The sequence below is a fragment of the Pinus tabuliformis genome, chromosome 2_1, assembly GCF_031772625.1.
Source record: "Pinus tabuliformis cultivar Carrire ecotype Pingquan chromosome 2_1, CPIR1, whole genome shotgun sequence".
In the NCBI taxonomy this organism is placed as follows: Eukaryota; Viridiplantae; Streptophyta; class Pinopsida; order Pinales; family Pinaceae; genus Pinus; species Pinus tabuliformis.
The window spans coordinates 415,099,015-415,119,412 of NC_142299.1; the positions used below are offsets into that span (position 1 = coordinate 415,099,015).

The following is a 20,398-nucleotide window of genomic DNA, read 5'->3' on the forward strand; positions in this document are numbered from 1 at the left end:
TTCTCCCATCCAAACCACTGTTAGACAAATCGAGCTCCACCAGTTGAGTAAAATTGCCGAGAGCTGTAGGGATGTGACCACTGAAAATGTTGTTTGACAGGTCAAGAAAAGAGATGCTTCTCATCGAATCCACATTGGAAGAGAATGGAGCATTCAAAATGTTATAGGAAATAGATAACTCACGGAGAGATGTGCAGTTGCTGAAAGAAGTTGGAATACTTCCACCCAGATAATTAGAATCAAAGTGGACATGTTCCAACTCGACCAAATGACCAAACTCCGTCGGTATGTTCCCCGTCAAGTTGTTCTCTGAAAGATCGACCCATCTGAGGCGCGTGCAATTACACAATGCTTTTGTAATCAATCCGCGGAGGTACTGATTAGAGCTGAGGTCAAGTCTTCTCAGCGCTTTAAGTTTCCCGAATCCAGGTGGAATTCCTCCTGTAAAATAATTACCAGAAAGATCCAGCGTGTGCAATAATGAGAGGTTGGCCAGAGATGGGGAAAGGGCACCTTTCAACCCGAATTTAAGATCATCGTCGGGTGAGGAATTAGGGAGTATTACGGCGACAACTCTTCTCGTGTGTGCCCTGCAGGTAATACCACCTCCTCTGAATTCTCCGCCGTTCAGTTGGAGAGCTTTCCAGATGGATCTGATTTGATATGTTTTTTAAAAGACAGAAGAGCTTCCACGTCCCTTCTTTCGTGACGGTCCATGGATGATCTGAATTCCTCACATTTCTCCTCCAGCAGAGCACGTCCATTAAAAGCAAATTCATCAGAAGAAGAATCGGTGCAATGATAACTCAAACCACCAATTTGGCCAGAGACATGACTTCTTCGAACAGTTGCTGCACTTACAATTAGGGTGGGCACCATGAATAGGAAGCACGGTAGCATCAGAATAACAACACCTTTAGGATCCATTTCTCCCTCTCAGAAACTCAAAACGACCTGCAAAGTTTAGCGGGTTGTGTCGTTAGATATATGTAATATTTAAAAGGAGAGCAACTCTCATACCATGAAGCCCCGCAACAACAACGCACAAGGGATAGAGAAATCGCCGTATTGACCGGGAAATGACTCTTGGTCGTCTAGGGCCGGTAGTTTTTGCCGCGATAGATTCGGAAATTGTGGAATGGAAGGTGAAGGAAATTGACCTATTGACTGCTGGTCGTCTTGCGCCGATACACGCGGAAGTCGCGGTTCAGAACAGGAGATAGAAAAGGGATATTGACTCCGGGTCATCTTGGGGCTGTAGTAACTCGTGAGTGACAAGTTAACGGAGATCGAATTTGTAACAGAGTGTGAAAAAGCAAAGGGAGCCTCTTCAAACACATGCCGTGAGTGGTAAAATTTGGTATCTAACAGATTTGATTGAAATGATCACAGAAACTGGAAAATTTTGAAAAGGACTATAATAGTGAAAGATAAATGTGCGGACTCTTTGGGTCTTTAAGTGAGTTGGAAAAATTAGGGATAAGAGTAAATCTGCGTACTCTTCGGGTCTTTAAGTGAGTTGGATAAGGCCATTAATATTTAAGGCGGAGGAATTGTCCGGATTCTGTTTTTGTTTGGAAAATTTTCAGTTTTGTTCGGTATTCTTCCAACTTCTTTCATATGTTCTGTTTCTGATTTGATTGTCAGAATCCGTCGGAATCGAAATCTTTCAGACCTGATCGGTCACATCCTCCATCCAACCACGCGACCTTACTCCGCTCGTTAATGCAATGCAGATGGTGGGTGGGCGACTTGAATTCCAAACCAGACACAAAACCGAGTTGCGCTAGAACTCCTCGACCTCCCATCGTGCTAGAGCTCCTTGATCTCCCTACTTCTTTGCTTCTCCAAAACTCGTCCATTGTCTTGCGTAGAGCTTGAACTGTAAGTATCCAACAGAATTGACCGGGTCGTTGTCTTTCAAATTTAATCGTTTGAATTCTGAGTCTCTATATCCAGACGTGCCCAACCACTAAGAGCGCAGATAACAAATGTTTTTAAATATTGACACCTAATCATTAGGATTGAGTGAATAACTGAAATTGATGTAAATAAATAATAGAGAATATGAATAGTTACCATGAGATGAAATGAACAGTCTCTCTCTCATGTATATAATAAAGACCAATCTAAATGAAAATAAATGAATTGTTTTTGAGGAGTTACTACCTGGCCTGACATGGTATCAGAGGCAGCTCCCGAAATTAGCTTTTGTGTAACTCCTGGTGTCAGTTTCCTGCCTATGTTCTGCCTATTTTGCAGAACTCACACCTCTGGCTAGTGTCAGTTGCCTGAAGGCTGCTCCATACAGTGTCATAGACGTTTTTGAACAATCTGCCTTCCATACAGTGCCATATGCATTTTTATATTTCCTTTGGACAGTCGCCTGCTTCACTAAAATTGCAGTGACAGTTGTGGGATCTGAAGCCATGCACCTGAGGCCTAGACCCACTGTCATATGCGCACTTTAGACCAACTTGGGAATCTGGTGTAGTTCCGTTATTGTGGCAGCATCCACTAAACCTCTCCGTTACAGCATCCAGTGCAACCTGAGACATCACCACCACCACTGCATTTGGCTCCCAAGTTGGCCAGTGTTCCATTGTTGCTCTGTGAAGCCAGCCTCATGCATTCCTCAACTCTCTAAGGTGCATGACACTTCCCGGAAGAAAGCTACCAGACCTTCGCTAGCCAGTCTGCCTGCGTTGAACTGTGTGTATTCCAGGAGTTGCGTTGAAATGTGTTTATTCCTAGAGCTGCATTGAACTATGGTAATATTCCAATTGCTTCAGCAGAGAGGGTGCTTCCACACAGGAATGAAGAATAGTAGTGCAACATAACATGATATTGGTATCTGAGATTGCCCGAGATGGTGCTAGTGGCAACGGAAAATGTGGTGGAGGCCGCTATTATCAGTGCGATGACATGGTATTTTGACATGGTATGGGATTGCCCGAGAGCCTCGGTACCACTGTTGTAAGCCTCGGTATCACTGAAAAGAAAAAAAAAGGCGTTGAGCATGATAATATAGTGGAAAGAAACAATTTTGGTCAAGTTTTTTTTCCTTATTTTATTAGTCATTCTGGGTTTATGAAATACAATACACTGATAATGGTGGAGTGAGCGGTTCTTTTTTGTCATGAATGCTTAATATATCATATGAAATAAGGTTGAAAATACAAATGGTGATATTCTATATGGATAGAATATAGTTTTTCTCTTTGTATATTAAATTAATTTCTTACAAGGAAGAATAAGGCTGTATTATTTTGAAGCACATTTTTTCCACTAGAAGTATTTTTTATAGTTTACAGGTTTTACAGTACACAGATTTTTTTTTCCAGCAGAAGTATTTTTTTTCTTCAGATTTTACAATGTATTCAATCATAGCCATTGTGGGAATAGCTCTCAATGGCAATGAGAACTATCCTGAATGGTCTCGGATGATAAAACACACCCTCATTTTCAATGAGTTGTGGAAAGGAGTATGTGTTGGAGACAGAGACAAAGAGCCAGAACAACCTACCTCAGACAAAGAGTTCGCCATTTGGGAAAATAAGAACAACAAAGCCTATGCATTAATTGTAATATCTTTAAGTGAAGAGGTGAGTCGCCATATTTCGCCATTTTCAACTATTTTCGAAGCCTTACAAAAGCTGAGAGAACTCTAAGACTCACATTCTACACTTGAAGTTGTTCAACTCATGATAAACTCTTCACTCTTGAATTGCAAAATAATGATCATCTTGCTCCTGCATCCAAAGTAAAATCTATAATGCATGATATCAAAGCCACTTAAGTTGAATTGGATATTCCTCTTATCGCTTTTCTCAAGGCACTTTATCCTACTTACTCCAATTATCTTGAGTCATTACAAGCAAATGGAAATCTCAAAGATATTACCTCTGAGTCTCTTGTGAAAAAATTGTTGAAAGAGAGAAAACTTTTGGAAAGAAGACAACCCTTGAATCTTCTGAAGAGGCTGTGTGCCTTGCTCATAAAGAAAAGAATCTTGCCCAAGATTCTTTGAGAGGAAGAGGTGGTCGGAGAGGAAGAGGAAGATATTTCAGAGGCAGGGGGAGACACTCTCAAGGAGAAAAGTCAGATTTGCACTACATACGCTGCAAAAAGAATGGATCACATGATGTCTCTACATGCAGGCTACCTTGGGACAAAATTGAGCAGCAAAGAAACCAACAGAAAGGTAAAACTAATGACACAGACAAAGGTAAAGCACCTGAATTTGCTCATTATGTTGTGGCACAATTTAATATCGGAGTAAATGAAGATTTATTTAATGCTTCACTTGCTTCTTGGAAAAATGATTGGTTGCTTGATTCAGGAGCAACTTGCCACATGACTCATAGAAAAAAATTTCTTTGAAGAATTTACTGACAATGTTGATGGAGCAGTATACTTTGCAGACCAATCAAAAATAAAGCCATTAGGGCTTGTCACAATCAGACTTAAATTGTCTGGTCTTCCAAACTTTCTTCTACATCATGTTCTATATCTCCCACAGCAGAAGAGAAACTTGCTGTCCTTGGTCCACATCCGCCAGCAAGGCCACTCCATTCATATGTTTGATGGCAAGCTTGAGGTGAGAAAATCATCTGACCACTCATTTGCCATGAGGGGAATAGAAGAAGAAAGGCTTCTCAAGCTGCAAGGCACCTCTGCTCGTGCACAAAATTTCTCATACAATTCTCATTATGAAGAAGGTACACTTCCATGAAGTTTATTATGGCATGCTAGATTTGGACATTTGAACTATGATAGCCTCTGCTTGTTGAAAAAAAATGGTGTTGCTGGTTTGCCTACAATTCTTAGGAAACTTAAGCAATGTGATGCTTGTATTCTAGGAAAGCATAGCAAACAGTCTTTTCATGATTCACATTCAAGAGCACATAGAAAACTTGAACTCATTCATTCAGATTTATGTGGTCCAATGCTTGTTCCTTCTGCAAATGGAAATAAATATATGATGACATTTATTGATGACTACATCAGAATGTGTTGGGTTTATTTATGGAAGAACAAATTTGATGCTTTTCAAACATTCAAGAACTTTCATACATTGATTGAAAATGATGCACAATGTCATATTGGATCTATTCACACTGATAATGGAAAAGAATATACTTCAAATGAATTTGAAAACTATCTTCGCCAAAATGGGATCAAACATCAAACAATTGTGCCTTATAATCCCCAACAGAACAGTGTAGCCGAATGAATGAATAGGACAATTTTAAATATGGTACGCTCCATGATGTTTTTCAAAAATGTAAAGTTGATGTTTTGGGCTGATGCAGTTTTATGTGCTGTATATATAAAGAATAGATGTCCATCTAATGCTATTAGAAACAAGACTCCATATGAAATGTGGTATGGGTACATTCCTTCGGTAAAGCGTCTTAGGGTCTTTGGTTCCACCTGTTATGCCTTGATATCAAAGATACATAGAAACAAACATGGTGCAAGAAGTCGTAAGTGTATCTTCCTGAGATATTCAAACACCTCCAGAGCATATTGTCTCTATGATGAAGTCAATAAAAAGTTTGTTGTATCTAAAGATGTAATCTTTCTTGAATCATCCAAAACTGACAATGTTGTTGAACGACAACTTGATCGCTTGGATAGATTCACAAATGCAAAATTGTTTTAAGAATTTGATAATTAGATTCCACATCTTGAAGGGGGGATTCCTATACTAGATCAACATGTGGAATATTCTTCTGAAGAACTCTCTCCCCCACATGAAACTCCAACAACAGATAATGCTTTAAGTGATGTGATTGATAGAATTGGGATAATCAATGTTGATTCAGTCCCAACTCAATCAACGTAGCAGCTTGGACCATCTAAGAAAGGTCCCCCAAAGTGGCTAAAAAAGACACTTGAATGTGTTCATCCTGATGAGGTTGGAAAGGCAGGAACTAGAAATTCAAACCAGAAAAATGGAGGTGATGTGGATGACTCTGATTCACCTGTTGATATGGATGTCTCTTATGATTGTGAATTGAATTTATCTACAGATTTCGGACCAACTTCCTTCAAAGAAGCTACTTCTCATGATGAATGGATAAAAGCAATGCAAAAGGAGTATGATGCCCTGGTAAAGAATGGCACTTGGAAGCTAGTTGATCCTCCTTTAGGAACCAAACCAATTGGTTGCAAGTGGGTCTACAAGAACAAGTATAAAGTTGATGGCTCACTTGACAAGCACAAAGCCAGGCTTGTGGCAAAAGGTTTTTCACAAAAGGAAGGGGGCGATTATGAGGAGACTTTTGCCTCCACAGCAAAATGGGCTACCATCCGGACACTCTTTGCCCTAGTAGCTCAGAACAGTTGGAAAGTCCATCAAATGGACGTAAAAACTGCTTTCTTGAATGGAGATCTAAAAGAGAATGTTTTTATGTCCCAGCCTAAAGGATTTGCTGTGAAAGGACATGAACATAAAGTATGCAAACTTGTGAGATCCTTGTATGGCCTCAAACAAGCACCATGAGCCTGGTATGAAAAACTAACTGAGCATCTTCTGAAACTAAATTTAAAACATTATGATCTTGATGATGCAACTTTATTTGTCAAGAATGTTGGCCAAACAATTGTATATCTTTTGGTATATGTAGATGATCTTTTGATGACAGGGAACAATGAAAGCTACATTGCATCCATAAAGAAGGAATTGAAGAAAGGTTTTGAAATGACTAATTTGGGATATGTTCATCACTATCTAGGTATTGAAGTAACTCAACATCCGAAGTCCATATTCCTTTCTCAAAAGAAGTACATTGGATATCTGTTGAACAGGTTTGGCATGACAGAATGCAATCCTATTACTACTCCAATGGAACAAAACTTAAAACTCACATCTATTGAAGGAAAGGAATTTGAGGATGCAACAAAGTATAGACAACTTGTAGGAAGTCTCAACTACCTAACTACTACTAGACTAGAAATTTCATTCGCTGTTGGAATCCTCTCCAGGTTTATGAAAAAGCCTTGTGAGGGACATTGGTCTGCTGAAAAAAGAGTTCTAAGGTACTTGAAGGGAAATCAAGGCTTTGGAATCAAGTATACATAAGTGGACAGCTTCAGCTTGATTGGATATTCCGATTCAGACTTCGATGGAGATAAAGAAACTAGGGTATCTACTTCAGGTTACGCTATGAGTCTTGGATCAGGAGCTATCTCCTAGAGATCACGCAAACAATCAGTTCCAGCAGATTCCATAACAGAGGTAGAATATGTGGCAGTAGCTGAGGCAACAAAAGAAATTGTGTGGCTCAGGAAAATTCTTGAAGATTTGCAGGTAAAACAAGTACAATTGACTCCACTCATGATTGACAATACCTCGGCAATAAAATTGGCCAAGAAACCAAAGTTCCATGATCGAACGAAGAACATCAATACTAAATATCATCTAATTCGACATCATGTTGAGGCCAAAACAATCCATCTCCGCTATTGTTCCACTAATGAGCAAATTGTAAACATCTTCACCAAAGCGCTTGGAAGAGAAACGCTTGAAAGGGTCAGAATGATGCTTGGACTCACCAACATCCCTTCAGATTAAGGGGGGGAATGTTGACACCTAATCATCATGATTGGATGAATAATTGAAATTGATGTAAATAAATAATAGAGAATATGAATAGTCACCGGGAGATGAAATGAACAGTCTCTCCCTCATGTATATAATAAAGACTAATCTGAATGAAAATAAATGAATTGTTTTTGAAGAGTTACTGCCTGGCCTGACATTAAAATCATTGTAGGTACCTGCAAAAGCAAAATGAAAGAGGAGAGATGGACCACACAAATATTATTGGAAGACCCACCATGGCTCCTTCACTGTTTCAATATCCTCTAGGTAAGTAAGGTTCCGTTGTATCTCTTCATTTTCTGAAAACATCTTTTGTTGAATCTCACCATTGCATTATTAAATTTTCTAAAATGCTCAAATAGGTTTATGGGCGAAATCATAGGTCAGTGTGTGTATTGCAGTGTGAAAATCCTCTGCATCAATAGTTTTTCCTTTGCATTGACTGATCTAGGTTTCATTTCATTGGTTTCAAGCTTCAATTTTGATGGGTTTTATGTGGGTTTCTAATTTTATGTATTTTTGTTGCGAAAATCAGTATTGGCTCAAAAAGGTTCATCGAATTTGTTGAACTTTCCTCGTACGTTGACAATCTGAGTTTTAATGTATTCTATGGAGTTTGTGATTTAATTATCCTTCGAGCTGTAGTCTATACCCTTTTGGGCTTTTGAGATTTCATTTAGGTTTCCTATTGAAATTCTTCATATATATGATTGAAGGAGGAGATAGCAATAAAATTTATATATCCAAGGACTGGTTTTTAGGAGGTTGACATTATTGGGTTATGGTCAGATTCCTGATAGTTGTTTGTGAAGAAAAAATAACCTTTGCAATGGCTGACACCATGGATATTGATGATGATTCTTTGAAGGGGATTATGGATGTCTTTCCATGATGCAGTAGTGCATCGCATGCTCTCATTTGTCAAGAATACCAGAGATGTGACCATGTGTTGTTGTGTTTGTAAAAAATGGATAGAGGCAATGAGAAACATTCAGAGCCTTTATTTTTCGAGAAGTGTTTGTGACGAGGGATTGACTGAGCCAGATGTTGTTGTAAGCTGCATGGTATTTTCAACATCTGCATTAGAAGGGCTAACTATTTATTGCCATTTTTCTGGCAATAGGTTACAAGCTTGGTTGTCACACACATGCAATTCATTGAAGTACTTGAACTTTGACTCGATAATCTTGTAGTAAAAGGTCCTATACCTAATTCTCCCACTAAGCTTGATTACATTTGTTCCTTGCCTCATCTTGAAAGCCTCAAGTTACGGGTGTTCATCTATCACAAGCACTAAATTGGAGCCCTTTCATGAGCCTTCATACACTGGAAGTTGTTGGTATTCATACACGTGATTTTTATTTATCCAGCATCATTCTTGCATGTCTGATGCTAAAGTGTTTGTCTTTGCTAGGCTGTGATGGTGTCAAAGTGGTGATCATTGATTTGCAGCTCCTAGAGCAGTGCAGATTGGATTTTTATGGTATAAGTGATTTCTCTGTCAACATAACTACTCCCAAACTTCAATCCTTTGAAGTACAAGGAGCTGCTTGGATTCGTGTAAAGGGAATTCACTCCCTAAGGCAACTTTCAATAGCAAACAATGCAGGATTACATATTATGTTTTAAGATGGTCTTACATATTTTCTTTCGGTTCTTCTATTTTATTTCATTTTCTTTTAAATGCATATTTTTATTCTGATTTTTGTCTTGCTTTGTTTTTGTAATATTTCAAATTTTTTTATTTCCTAGGAAAGTAAATAAGGTTGAAGTATTTAGAGTATCTGTCCATTCAGGGAGTGCAGTGATATTGGGATGCTATAAACACAGTTTTGCAATCTGCAACTGATGTGAAGCATTTGGTAATGAAAATTGAGTTTAGCAGAGATGCAGAAAGACTCCAACCCTTTCCTGAGATGGAATTTGTTGATTTTTTCAATAGCCATACAGGATTAACCAATTTTGAAACACATTGTGCCATGTTTGTTGCGTTGTCACAAAGAAACAACTTGGCACAAGAAAGTTTGTTCATCTCTAACTTATAACATATTGTTTGGGATGTTGGTTGCTATCTTTGCATTTTATTTTTTGGTAAGTGTTTTTGTTGGAAAATGGAAAGCTCAATGAAAGATTTGTATTAATTTTTTCTTCTAAAGTTGTATATTTTATCTTGCAGTTGGACTCCTTGTTCACCATACCTTGCTTGGAAAATATTTTGATTACAGTGAGGTCACCTTTGAATGCTGAACAGAAAATGATGACGTTAATGTCCTTAGTTAAATACAACCCAAAACCAAAAGAATTGATTATACGAATTTCCCAAATGAAGAACTACCAAGAAACTGTAGACAAATTCTTTGAGCAGGTTATGAGGTTCAAGCTTATGAATTAGGTTGTCACAATTAAGTAAATCAATTTAGGGTTTCGATGCTTGATGCTTTTGGCTTACCTCTTATGGGAGGTTCTGGAAGCAACACAATCTTATGGTTTAAAGAGTTATGATTTTTGTACTTGGGGCATCAGAGATTAAGGTGCCTACCCTATTTTTGGGAAATACAATTGATGTGCTCTATAATTCTGTAAATCTCAAATTGGAAATTATTTAAGAATCAGACTTGAGTTTCATCTCATTTACTTTTATTTTTGAAGTAGAGTTAACGTGTTCTTATAATTATCGGTTTGATTGTCACATTTGAGTTTGAGATGGATATGGTAATATACAAAAGTTATACATTTTGACACTTCTAAGGTGTTATTTTGCCTTCTCTTTGAAATAGAGCTTCGAGATATCAGGAAACGATGTTTAGGTTTCATTTTTAGTTTCTATCTTCTATAGAGTTATAAAGAGAGAACCTTTGTAAACGGTTTGATCACCATTGTATTGATTTTTATTGGAGGCATAATCATTGCTATTTGGAAAATATTGGTTAGCAAGATATTTGGAGGAGATACTACTTTTGCCTATAATCACATCCTATGTATCGCAGATGCTATCCTTATTGCATATGATATCTCCACTGTTTTTATTATTTCATGATCATAAACCTAGCAATGGCAGGTTTTGGAATGATTAGTTGTTTTAACTGAAAAAATATTGTTGTCTAATTTCATGAATTGTGTCCTTGATTTATGCGAGACATATTTACAAAATTTATGGCTTTATAACTTTTTTTTGGATGGTTTTGACCTACAAGAAAATATGTTGATCATTTGTTTTAATCAATTTTGAGTGTTATGCTTTATGGATCTTCTCTATTTGACATCCATAATAATTACAAATCTTGCTGCTAACTACATATCCCTTAATTTAATCCACTTTCCTGATGTGTTTTACTAGATTTTTAGTTTGAACCATATTGAATTTTGAAGGTGTTAAACCTAAAAACCTGAACCATATTGAATTCTGATGGTGATAAACCTAAAAAAAATTGCAAACTCTCATAGTACATACGAACATTGCATATCATTAAATGATCATCTTTTATATATTTATTCTTTCAGATTTTTGATGTAGCTTTTAGTTGGTCTTTAGCCAAAAATATTATTTACAATGCACTCTCAGATGGTCATCTTTTACATGTTTGTCGACCATTCCCTTAATAATCATCAATTGCAATATTTATGCTTCAGAGTATATAGGTGTAACTTTTAGTTAGAAAAGTAGATGGTTTACAATACTCTCTTTTACACATCTCTCCATTGTTCACCTAATAATCATCAATTATGTTAAATGCTAAACTATGATATAGCTCTTATATGTAAGGAATTTCAATTGAGCACTTTTTAGAACCTAACCTTTAATGCACTAAAGTTGATTTTAGAAATCAAGAATTTTCACTCTTTGAACTTAAAAAGTAATTTAATTATAGATTTGAATATATAGTACATTATCACAACTTGAGATGGCTAAGCGTTTCTCTACTTTGCTTGAGCTTATACATGTCACATGTGTGAATTATTGATTGCACATGAGTTTATTTGATATAGGGCTATATGGATGCAAATTTGATTGAAGAAGTCCACACTAAAGACCTTAATTGATTTGGTTGCATATGTTTTTGAAGAAATCCTTGAAAGCCTGCCATATATCTTCTTCTCCTTATTTTCTTTTTATGTCTTTAAATTTTAGTTTTAAATTCGAGCGTACAATAGAGCATCAACCATGCTTGGCTATTTTTTTATCATTGTAAATTATAACCAACCTCATAGGCTAATATGAGACTCTTTGGCCTTATTAAGTCAACTTCATGACTTCTCCAAACATGTAGATATTTTGTTGTTCAAATTTAACTACCAATAATTTTATATTTGTTAAGTTTATGAATGCACAATATGATGTGGTTTGCAAATTATTTTTATATATTTTGAAAGCAAGCCTACTATTAGGTATTTTAAGTTTTTAGTTTGGTTTACTACTAGTTAGAATAATTTTGAAACAACATTTAAAATTAAATTTGGCGATAAATGAATTATCATAACAATCTAAGTATTAGAGTCATCTAAAATGAAAATGGAAAACAAGTCGGGTTTGAATCAATATAAATTGCATAAGTACAATTCAAAATCACAATTTTATCACTTTTCATTGTCATATTCATGAAACTACTTGGATGAAACATTTGAGATTCAAAAGGTGAAAAAGGAGATAGTGAACATAAAAGTAAATAATGGTCTTGAAGACAATAATAATTCATTTATAATGAACTTAGGAGGATAATATGGTGGTGCTTAGGAATGTACTTGTTACTGCAAAATCTAGCGAGCCTAGTGAAAAGACTCATTAGAAAACTTATCTCTTATAACAATAAATAGATTAGCCACCATTGTCACCTCAGTGATGTCTCTCTTGCTATTTTGTAATTGGATGTTATTCTCACAGGGGAGGCTTCCTTGGTAAAGGTTAGAGGTTAGATGAATAAGGCTTCAAGCTAAATGGCTCTCGAAGGATCTTGTAGATAAATCATCTAGAAAATTCTTCAATAAAAGAGGGCTCAAGGGTGATTGGATTCTAATGGCTATGGGAGAAGGTAATGACAAAGCCTTGGGTAATAAGATGAGATTTACAAATGTTCAAGAACACTTTCCACCAAACCCATAATCTAGTTTTTTTACAATAGATCATGACAAGTTGTGTCTCCTTGCGCAATGACATTAAGAAATCAGAGCATAAAAATTCAATGTAAAATGATATAGGGATGCCCTTGTATAGACTTTTTCCACATGTGTGAGGGGTTTCGTGCATTATATGCATTTTTGTGAGAAATCCTATGAGGTCTCTTAAGGTGGTGCAACAAGTGATGCACAATCGCATTTCCATGGGCCAAAGTGCAATAATGGGTTTAAGAGAGGTTTTCACCTAGGGATCTTTATTTTTCTTCTTTTTCTTTACTCATGGGTTGCCTCAGAGAGGTTTTCAACCCATGAGTTCCTGAGATGCCTCATAAAGGTTTTCATATATAATATATATATATATATAATATATATATATATATATATATATATATATATATATATATATATATATATATATATATATATATATATTATTTATTATTTTTTTTTCAGAACATTACCTAGAAATGTTGTGAACTGGAAGCTATGACACTTCCAATCACGTTAACCTCTCTGCTAATGGTGCTGATAAATTCTTCCTTAGACATATGTTTTATGTATACCTTCAACCTGTAGCCATTGAAAAGCAAGGGAATCCCTTCTTCATCAATGATCCTGATTTGAACAACTCCATTGTGATGAAATTTCTCTATCAGGTATGGGACTAACCATCTTGCCATCAATTTTCGTTTGAAATCCTTGAACCTAGAGTCATATAGTAAGGCCCAATCCCCTACTTGAAAAAAATTGTCCTTGATATGCCTATCATGCCAGACCTTCCTTTGCAATTGTATAACTTCAATGTATAGAAGGGCTACATTTTGAACTCATCCAAGCCATTTAACTAGAGAAGCCTCTCCTAAGACATCTAAGTCCAATTAGACTGCCATTCTCAAAGTATTATATTCGAACTTAATAGAGATCAAATCTTTCTTTCCAGAAACAAGATCATATGCAGTAAAACCAGTAGTTATTTCCAAGTTGTGTTATAGGCCCAAGTGGCCTCCACTAATCTGTCTGCCCAATCCCTCCTGCTGCTACTCACAACCTTGGTGAGGATGCCCTCTAATGCCCTATTTGTAACCTCTACTTTTCGATTTGCCTGAGGGTGATAGGCAATAGATTTTCTGTGTTTGATATGATACTACCTTAATAGATTCTCAATAAGATGTGATGTGAATTGAGCTCCCTGATCGATAACTATCTCTTTGGGGTACCCAAATTTGTAGAACACATTCTCCCTTAAGAACTCAACCACTTTATCCTATGTTGTTGCCTTGATAGCCTTTGTCTCAGCTCACTTTGTCAAATAATTAGTGCACACAATGATATACTTTTTCTTCCCTGATGGTGGATCAATTGGCCCAATGAAATCCATGCCCCACTTGTCAAATGGATAAAATGAAATAAATATCGAGCATATTCAGCTTGAGGAATGTGGGGAACTCTTTGAAGGGGTTTCTCTGCAAAGGGATGAAGAATGCCACAAATGGATTCCCACAGGACTGAGTAATGAGTAGTGGCAAATTTGATAAGGTATATGATGGTTAGATTAAGGGCTAAACAACCTTAACTATGAAGGATACAAGGGTGGGAAACATGAATGATGCTAACAAAGTCATGAGCTAGGTTTGTATCTTAGCCCAGTTGAACCATTGAAGTCTCATACCCTTATGGGGATCCTGCATGGAATCCAGTCATAGTGGGACCTTGTATCATCAACTCTACAAGAATGGGCTTCTTGATTAGAGATTTCAGTTGAGTATTAGTTTCTAGATAGTATAATGTCTTGCATGCCTCTATTTCTTAGCTTAAACTCCAATATCTAACAAATATGTTATGCCCTCCAATATTCTCTAGGAAAAAAATTGAATCCTAAGGTCACATACTTTGGCCTCTACAGGTTTGTAGAGAGAGCATTTGGGCTACATGGATCTCGAATGCCATAGTAGCTATCAACTCACTGAAAAGAGGAATGTTGACAACTTGTTAATCAAATTCATGGCATCTCATAAGGCCATAGATTTCTCTTTAGGGCCATATGATGTGAACATAGTGGTTTATGTTGGAGAAATAGATGGAGGAGAAGACTATGGAGGTTGTGGATCCTCTTGGTTGTGTATTCATCTCAGGTAGTTTGGGATACAATGAATGTGTTTACATGTTTAATGTTGGGTTGCCAACAAGAGAAGAAGCTAGACAACTCAGCCATTAAGAACGAGACAAGACAAGCCAACCATGAAGGAAGTTGTTGAGTAAACATATAAATCCATGTATGTTTAGTCCCTTGAAAAAAATTAAGTACTAGTACATAAGTCAAGATAACTGAAATCTATTATTCTTTTTTATCTTTCATTCTCCCTAGAGTTGCATATAGTTAAAATAGCATTACCTATTACTTGTAGATTACGCTAACTAAGATTTGACGTGATTGTGACTTTTCACAAAAACTAAAAATTGACATACCATCGTGCGCCATGATATATAACACAGACACTATCAATTCCATGTGCCCCATTACATGTCATCTCATAGACCCTCCATAACTACCTAAAAGTTATAGTATAATAATTATTTGTAAATTAATTGAAAGTTCCATAAATATTTTTATGGAAGTGATTCATTAACCATTAACAAATTGATTAGATACTATTGTAGAATAATATTATTTAATAAATTAATATAAATATTATAATATAATATGATATTTAGATACTATTGTAGAAATAATATAATTTATAAATTAAATTTAAATATTATAATATTATAATTAATATAAATATCATATTATATTAATATAAATATTATTTTTTGTTGATAATAAAAATTATTATTAATATCAAAAACATAATTTTATTATAAATATACATCATTGGTAAATGTAACATAATTTTAACCTGCATACATTATATTAAATAAATAAATTTACACATTACATGTTTTTGTTCATATTACATGTGCTGTAATATGAACGAAAACTCAACCTTAAAAATAATATTGTACACTCGATATTAAATGCGACTACTCAACCTAAAACATCAAAATATTAAATGCAACTACACACAACATTAACCATAGCAATTAAAAGGATTTTATTGATCCATGGCACGTAGCACGGCCCTCGATGTTACAAACAAACCCTAACAAATATTTGATCCACCCGTGACACATACTATAATAATACTTAGAACGGTAAAGTCAACAAACCATAAAATTATTCCAACAAGTGGGTAGTCAATAATACTTAGAACGATATGGATTGTGTTCTTTTGGATAATAAGCATCTTCGTAATGTTTCAAGCAATGTTGGCTATCTCCCTTGAGATGTCTTTCCATATCCTTGCAAGCATAGAGGGTGGCGTCTAGACCTTTGCTTTTGGTTTCCACCCATAATGGTACTTTATTTGAATGAATTATTTCCCAAAATGTTCCATGAGCTCCCTCCTTCCATGATACACATTCCGGCCATCCTCTAATTATAGCTTCCCAGACCTTATGATATTTTGAGAAACCAACATATTTCATCAGTGACCATAGGTGCATGCACAGCATTGCATTTGCTTCTCCAGATACGCTATAAGTTTCTCTTTCTTCAGCTCAATTTTCATTTAAGATCCTTTTCCCTTGATGCATTTCTAAATGTTACTGACAGAGAAGGAATTCACGTCTCCATATGTTCTCAATATTCCAGATTTTTTCCCAGGATCTGTGCTCGCTCTCGATGGAATTGCTATTGTTTTTCTTCTGGTTTTAACGACTCTTTTCTCTCTGATTTGAAGCTCTTTGTCCATTATAAACACAGTCTCTGAATGGTGGAGGATCATCGCTAAGGCTTCAGGAGCATGTTGGCTTATATGGGCCTAACCCAGGTTCGGAAAAATTGTTTAGCCAAACAAATCCCGCAACTATCGGCCCTTTCAGCAACAACCCGCGGAGCGCAGATTGAGGTCTCACCCGAGGTAGCAAGGGAGGGTGCTGGAACCAAGTTTCCGCACCCTTGGGATGTCTAGATGTTCTTTGGAGGTTTCCCACACCGTTCCGTAGCTTCGCGCTACTTTGTTTCGCACAGATCTGAACCCAGAATAATCCTTACTACTTATTATTGCATTGTTTATGTTTTCAATCTACTTGTTGTGATCTTTAAGCAAACATTTATCTGAGTTAACCAGTTCATGCACTTAGAATAGACACAGATTCATGTATTTATAAGCAGATGCGCATAGATCAAACAGTTACAACAAACATACAAAATCCAGATCTGTGATAATTCAGATTTAACACAGGTTTTCAGAAACAACTTAGCTTTATTCAACTTCTTCACCAATACATCCAAATTCGCCCTGCACACTCAGTTGTAGGGGTCTGCGCACACAACTGCGGACTCTTCCCAGCCTCTGCACACACAGCTGCAAAGCCTCTATCCACTACCCAAACCCTTGACTTGCACTTACAGACGCTTCAACACTGTCCTTCTCAAAAACCCATTACATATCAGATCCAGGATTACACAAAAAGAACTGCCTTCTCCCCTTAGAGTTGCACTCTATTTATACCTTCCTATGGTCCGCGGACCGACTTACTTCCTATTATTCTATATTATTTCTTGGGCAGACAACCCTTTGACTCGACTTTTTACATTTCGCGCTCCGCATATTTCGAAGATTTACAATATTTTTACCCTAACTTCTAGGCTATCAGACCCAAAACTGTTACGCGGGACCTCCGCTACCCAACAATCCCCCAACACAATCCTCATGACTCGTCCGAGTCACTCGTCGGTGCAGTGAGACGCACTGCCTTGGCTTCGCATTTCACCTCCCTCTGAGTGACGCTTGTTGTCCTACTGCTTCTTCGTTGTCTCCTACAATGCTTCGTTCGGCTCCTACTTCATTGTTTCTACCAATTCTTGCGACCAATAATGCTCATTCTGCTCTGCTCGGTTAACATAGAACACCCCCTCATAGGATTTTAGCTCAAGCGGGGGAGCCGCATACGGGACCTCCTTGTACCACCGCAGCCACTTCCGACCTTTGTCTCTGCTCTTCAAACTGTTTGCTGCAGCTTGTGTTTCCATTTTGCAAGACCTTTGTTGCTGTCCATGAAATCCCAATCCTCAAGGTACCTCAGAGATGACTTATTAACTGCATTTCTACCAGTGGTCTCTGTCTTTCCATCCTTTCTCTTGTTTGTTGTAGTTCGTTGGCCTGCCCCCGGAGGGGCGACGACATTCGAACCAATTCTTCTTCATGTCTCCCCTTTTCCCGTACATCCCCTACTGTTGATGCTACACTCTGCGGGATGCCCACAGCTGTCAACACATAGTTCTTAGAGAGTCCTGCCTTTCCCTCGGCCATATCACCACCCTTGGGCTTACTCCTTGTGCAGAGATGATAAAAAGTTCCATATCAATAACTAGCATATGTTTACCAGAAGTGTAGGTCGCGCAATGAATGTCCCTCGGTGATTTATAAGCGATTCAAATTTCAAATTCACTGGTTCCCGCTCGTTCTGGCGTCCTCGTGTAAAATCTGTGGCAGCTCATTCCATATCCAGCTTGTACTCCTTCTCTTAATTTCCCACCACCCGCTCCCTTTTGCCCTAATGCAAACGACTTGTCATGAATAGTGACAGGAACAGTGACCTCTCCTCGTATAAAAACATCAACGAACTTCTTACCGCGCAACCTCAATCTTGGTGATGGGCCAACTCGACGGGTATCCTGGCAATCATGCCTCTTTCCCCTAGACTGCTTTACTATCCCGCGCTCTCTTTCAACTAGCTGGAGCGGTGAGACAGTCCCTTGAACGGTTAGTCAGGTGGCCAGCCCAACCGTATAGAGCTTTAGGTGACTGCCATTCGCTCGTCGTGGGAAGGGGTCTCCATTGAGTTTGGCAAGCTAAACCGTGCCCCCATCAGTAACTTCTTTGACGACATAGGGTCCCAACCAATGAATTCAAAGTTTGCCAGGGAATTTCTTGAACTTACTATTGTATAGTAATACTAGATCATCCTCCTTGAAGGTGTGCACCTTGATATGGCGATCATGCCACGCTTTCTCACGTTGTTTCTGTACTTGATGATGGAATCCGGCCAAAAACCATTCCTCCAGTTCCTCTAGCTGCGCAAGCCGTTCCTCCAAAGCCTCGTGATCTGCCATACCTGTTATTGCCATGATCCGCAGACTAGGAAAAATATATTCCATAGGCATAACGACCTCTTTGTCATAGACTAACCGAAAAGGTGTCTAGCCCTCAACTTCTTACACATGGTTTGGTATGCCCATAACACAGCAGGGATGCACAAGTCCCAGTGATTTCGCTGTGCATTACAAACTTGGTCAATGCAGTCTCCAAGGTTTTGTTGAATGCCTCAACAGTCCCATTCACTTGCGGGTGGTATGGTGTACTCTGTTGGTGATATATCTGGAATTCCTCAGTGAGTGCGATGATCGTTTCATTCAGAAAATGCATTCCCCGATCGCTCATGAGAATTTTGGGACACCCAAACCTTATTAGTACGTTCTCAAACAAAAACTTCGTAGTTGTCGTAGCCGTGCAGTCATTAACCGGCTATGCCTCTGCCCAGTGGATCAAATATTCTGTCGCAGTGATGATATAGTGTGTGCCCATCTTCCCTCATGGCTTGATAGGTCCGACAAAGTCGATTGCCCACTTTTTGAATGGTTGTAGCATCATCTATGGCTGGAGCAGCATTTCATCTCTCCGCGATGGTTTCCCTGTCTATTGACATATGTCATAGGCTCGGCAATATGCTTTCGAATCTTGATGTAGAGTGGGCCACCATAATCCTGTGTGAAGAATCTTCTGGGCTATGGCGCAACCCGCATAATGTCCGCCAGCAACCCCCCCATGTGCTTTGGCTAGGATCTGTCCTCACTCGAACTCCGGGACATACCTACGTAATATTTCATCGTTGCCCATTTTGTAGAGGTGTCCTGCAATCACGGTGAAGTCTGCTGTGTGTATCACCAATTCCTTCTTCTGCTGAATAGAATATCCTTGTGGCGCGGTTCCTGTAGTTAAGAAATGGATTATATCCTCAAAATGGCCATCTGCGATGTGCACCACATATAGTTGTGCATCCGGGAGTCCATCTTCTAAATTTGTGGGCTCTTTGTCGGCCTCAATTTGGGACAGGTGATCAGGGCCTACTTTTAGAATTCCCGGCTTTACGACAACCTCAAAGTCATATTCTTGGAATAACAACAACCATCTACAAATGCGCCCCCCCAACTCAGGCTTATTCACTAGGTACTTTAATGTAGAGTGATTGGTATACATCTTAAAGTGGCCTCCGAGCAAATAGTGGCAGAATTTTTGAAGTGCGTATACCATCGCTAACCCCTCTCGCTCAGTAGTGGAATAATTCTTCTTATCTTTTGACAACCAACGACTTGCGAACGCAATCAGATGGTCAATTCCCTCCGCTCCTGGTTGAGTAAATACAACCCCCAACACAATACATGACACGTCAACATGCACATGAAATTCAACGTCCCATTTCAGAAAGACTAAGATAGGGTAGATGCCATCTTTTCCTTAAGCGTCTCTAGACTTTTGTTGTATTCCTCATTCTAGCAATAGGTAGCATCCTTCTTCAGCAACTGTTCCATTGGAGCCTTGATCTGGGCATAGCTTTTGATGAACTTTTGAT

At 37.9% G+C, this 20,398-nt stretch overlaps 1 pseudogene; it reads left to right on the forward strand.

Annotated features, from left to right (window-relative positions):
• The first annotated feature begins 8,441 nt into the window (after positions 1-8,441).
• On the forward strand, positions 8,442-10,022 carry LOC149200674 (F-box protein At1g10780-like; annotated as a pseudogene).
• The last annotated feature ends 10,376 nt before the right edge of the window (positions 10,023-20,398 follow it).